The sequence below is a fragment of the Pelophylax lessonae genome (genome assembly GCF_965119305.1).
Source record: "Pelophylax lessonae genome assembly, chromosome: 6".
NCBI classification, from domain to species: domain Eukaryota; kingdom Metazoa; phylum Chordata; class Amphibia; order Anura; family Ranidae; genus Pelophylax; species Pelophylax lessonae.
In genome coordinates, this window is record NC_138773.1 from 148,973,986 (window position 1) to 148,978,161 (window position 4,176).

At 42.2% G+C, this 4,176-nt stretch overlaps 1 long non-coding RNA gene across 1 annotated transcript; it reads right to left on the reverse strand.

Annotated features, from left to right (window-relative positions):
- Window positions 1-1,268: 1,268 nt before the first annotated feature.
- On the reverse strand, window positions 1,269-2,570 carry LOC309558849. Its single transcript, XR_014225430.1, has 2 exons — window positions 2,000-2,570; window positions 1,269-1,877 (listed from the first exon to the last, which is right to left on the reverse strand). It is a non-coding gene; the product is annotated as an uncharacterized lncRNA (long non-coding RNA).
- Between the last annotated feature and the right edge of the window lie 1,606 nt (window positions 2,571-4,176).

Sequence of the window (4,176 nt, forward strand, 5' to 3'; positions counted from 1 at the left end):
CAGTTTCACATAAGAATGAGAATTTGAGAAGCCGAGATCGCCATTAACGCTGCTCAAAGCGGAATTCACTGTTACTTTAAACTCTCCAATTTGCCACAGCGGAAAGTTAATTGAGTTAACGTGGAGATAAAAAAAAAAAAAAATGCCAGAGCGGAGTTAGGCTGAAAGTTTAGTGAATTAGGCCCATATTCTCAAAATGTTCACATCCAAAATTACGTTTAAGAAGCAAATAGTCTATGGCTACTCTATTTTGGAGTACTGCCTTGCATGCACCTTGTAAGTCGAGGAGCAACTCCTGCAAGGCAGCAGAAGTGTGATTAAGACTTTTTGCCATGTTACAAGCTAAAGCGTTAATGGTTCTAGCATTATGGACTGCCAAACTTGGCACTCCCACTAGAAATACAGCTAAACTTGTATATTCTGCCTTGGAAAGTAGAGTAATGTCTGATTCACAATCCTCTGATACAGCTATAGTAGTCCTTACTCGAACAACTGCATGTCCTTGTGATTGGGGCAATATGATACTCAGATGGCTTAGAGTGCAAGGTCCTCCAGTGATATTTGCCGGGATGCAGGAATAAGTAATATTTCCACAGAAAAACAGCCATCCTAAATGTAGTTTAACATGTCTGATATGACGGGGCTGAAATACAATGCTATTACAACTCATATTATTATTTACTGCAGTACATATCCTATCGGTGCTGCAGAGAGCCCTAAAACCTGGAGGAATGGTGGTTGGGGTAGCTTTGTTAGAAAAAGAAAGTTGTTGACATTTTCCTATTTGGTTGGGGCCACAAGTCATATTATAACATACATCACCTTGAGTAATATTAAGGGTCTTTATACTGGTCATATTTTCCCAACGCTTAATGCGTTCAGGACAGTCCTTACAGTACTCATAAATGCTAATATGGGAACGTATGTCATCAATTTCAACAGTTGTGTCGTTCTGTAGCATCTGAAATACCTGCAACAATACTTGCATTGGAGTAGGTACAGCTACCAAACAGCTGGTCAACAAGTCAAGGGGGTTATGCATATCTGATAAACAGAAGTTAGAGGAATTCATCAGCATTAAATCCAAGCATTTTCAAGCTGCTTTAACAGCTCATATGGTTGTCTGTTCAGTTTTACATTTTTGTCATTTATCCAGGCCCAAGGGCAGTCATCATAAACAGAACAAGCAATCAGAAGACAGTCAAACTAAACATTAGTATGATTGCACAAAACACTACTCCCCTCTGATCATGACGGACTTTCTTGCAGTGACTTGCATGGACCCAAGAGTCTTTGCCTTCAAGCTTTACTGAAGAGAGTGTTGTCAGCAAAATCTGGTAAGGGCCATCAAATCTTTCTTGAAGACCTTTTCTTTATGGTTTCCTCGGGACCACATAGTCACCTGGTTGGAGAGAGTGGGTGCCTAGAACATCATCAGGGTTAGGTAAAGAAGAGTAAACTTTTTTATATGTTTCAGTGAGACGCTTCTGTAATTCTATTAGAAACTCTGTTAATTCACCCATCCCTAATGCCAACTGATGTGGAAAATATTGTCCTAAAATAGGAACTCTCATAAAAAAACAAAATTTCATATGGACTGAGCTTGTGTTGCCCCCTGAGGGATGTTCTAATAGAGTATAGCACAATAGGAAGTCACTCTGTCCAAGGTTTGCCTATTTCTGACATTGTTTTTGCAAGTTTGTTTTTAATGATTCCATTAACCCTTTTAACTTTCCCACTGTTCTGGGGGTGGTAGAGTGTGTGAAATTTTAGACAGGTGCCTACAAACTCATGGAATTTCTGTATCAATTCTGCTGTGAAATGTGAGCTTTGATCTGACTCAATCACCTCTGTAACTCCATAATGGCAGATAACCTCTGATAGCAATTTCTTAATAGTGGTCTTGGCATCTGCTTTCACTACGGGTCACGCCTCCGGCCATCCTTAGAACATGTCAACGCAAACTAGGACATATTCCAAGGGACCTTTGGGTGGCAACTGAATGTAATCTATCTGAAGTCTTTGAAATGGATAGTCTTAACAAATGCCTCTGAGGAGTATTTTCAGTATGCCCTGGATTGTGATGTGCGCAAACAATACACCCTGCGGTGAAATTATCTGCTGTTGTAAAAGCCAGGTGCAATCCAATACTTACCTACAAGGCTACACATCGGATTCCTAGAAAGATGAGTAGGACCATGAGCAAGGCTTGCCATGATGGGGGTACAGTACCCTGGGGAGACATAACTGAGTTACACACTTTCATTGGCATTTTTTATCAGGTTGAGCTTCCCATGCTGCTTTTTCCTTCCTTGAAGCCTGATCCTGCAGGCGAGCCAAAGTATCCTGATCCCAAGACTCGGGGGTGGTATCTGTGATACTCACATAAGTACCAACTGCTCCCAAGTCGACTTCTTTTGCTACTGTGTGTGCCATATGATTTCCATGTGCTTCAATATTGTCCTGTCTGGTGTGTGCCTTGACTTTAAGGATTGCAACTGTTTTTGGTAATTAAAACGCAGAGAACAACTGCTTAACTAAGTCTGCGTGTTTAATGGGTTTGTCTGAGCTAGTCATTACGTCTCTTCCAACTGGGTCCAGAATCATGTGCTATACCACAGGCATACTTACTGTCTGTGTAAATGTCGCCAGACATCCCCTTCAAAGCTTAACAAGCTTCTATGAGTGCTGTGAGTTCAGCTTTTTGAGCTGACATGTGGTTGGGTAATGCCTCTTTCTTTATGACCTGAAATGTATCTGAGTCCTGTTACACTATAGCATATCCTGTACAGGGCTTTCCATCAACATAAAATCTGGACCCATCCATGAAAAAGTTTCTAGTGCCTGGGTCATTTATAGGTGTTGCTTTTACTGGTGTAATGGAGGCTAATTCTGCAGCCATTAAAGCAGGACAGTCATGTGAAAGATCTGTGTCATCGTTCTCATCTTACTGGCTCTTCTCTACTCCCATTTTCCTTCACTTTGTTGAAGAAAAACAGCTGGGTTTACTATAGTACATCGCTTGATTGTTAAAGTGGAGTTTCACCCATTTTAGTAACTTTAGATGTATGTAATCCCCTTTAAAACTACTTTTACCAATGGAAACTTTTTTTTTTTTTCTTGCTAGGAAATACCTTTTTTTCTTCTTTATTCATCCTCTCCTCACTTCCGGGTCCGGCCGCCGATCGGCGATTACGTCATTCGGCAATTTGCAAAGGCTGCTGGGATGTATCTCATGGGATGAAATCTCGCATTATTACACAGGTGTCCTGAGCTGTACTGTATGTATTGGATTGAGTCCGTGCTCTGCCCCGCCTCCTCTCAGTGAGCTGTACTCGGATGTATTGGATTGAGTCTGTGCTCCGCTCCGCCTCCGCCCCGCCTCCTCTCAGTGGGCTAGGACTGAAAGCATTATATCCCATAGGGATCACTGAGAGGAGGCGGGGCGGAGGCGGAGCGGAGCACGGACTCAATACAATACATCCGAGTAAAAGTAGTTTTAAAGGGGATTACATACATCTATGTAATCCAAGTTATTAAAATGGGTGGAACTCCACTTTAAGTTGGGTGGGGTCAGAAGAGCTGCCTCGTATTTGGTCAATCTGGCCATGGAGAGATGTTTCGAAGTAGCTCTCTCCAGGATCAGCTAAACAGAATGGGAGACCAACATTGTAAGTGGGTAATCCAAAACCATGTGTGTGATCTTTTCTAACAACTATGCACAAGCCGCTACTGATCTGACACAGGTAGGCGCAGCTTCCGTTACTGGATCAAGTGGTGTTGACACATACATACAAGGGTGATATTTGCCATTGTGAATCTGTGCTAGAACTCCTGTTGCATGTCTGCCTGATTCTGAACAAAAAAGGAAAAAGGGAAGTTCGTAATTTAGCAAACCAAGGGCCGGTTACTGTTAGCAAAAAGTCTATTATTTTTTCGAGCTCTGGGGCCAGGCAAAAAAGTGTAACAGTCATGGATTTGTAGAGAGGTCCCAGCAGTTGGGATGCATCTGGAATCCAATCTCTGCAGTAACCAAAAAGGCCTTTTCCCATGACAGGAGTGAGTAATGCCCTATGGTTTCGAGAAGTGGGATTATCTGCTCTATGAATAGTGTAGGACCCACTGAAAATGGGGTACTTTGACGTAGTGGTGGGCTTAAGCACAGTATGGCCATAT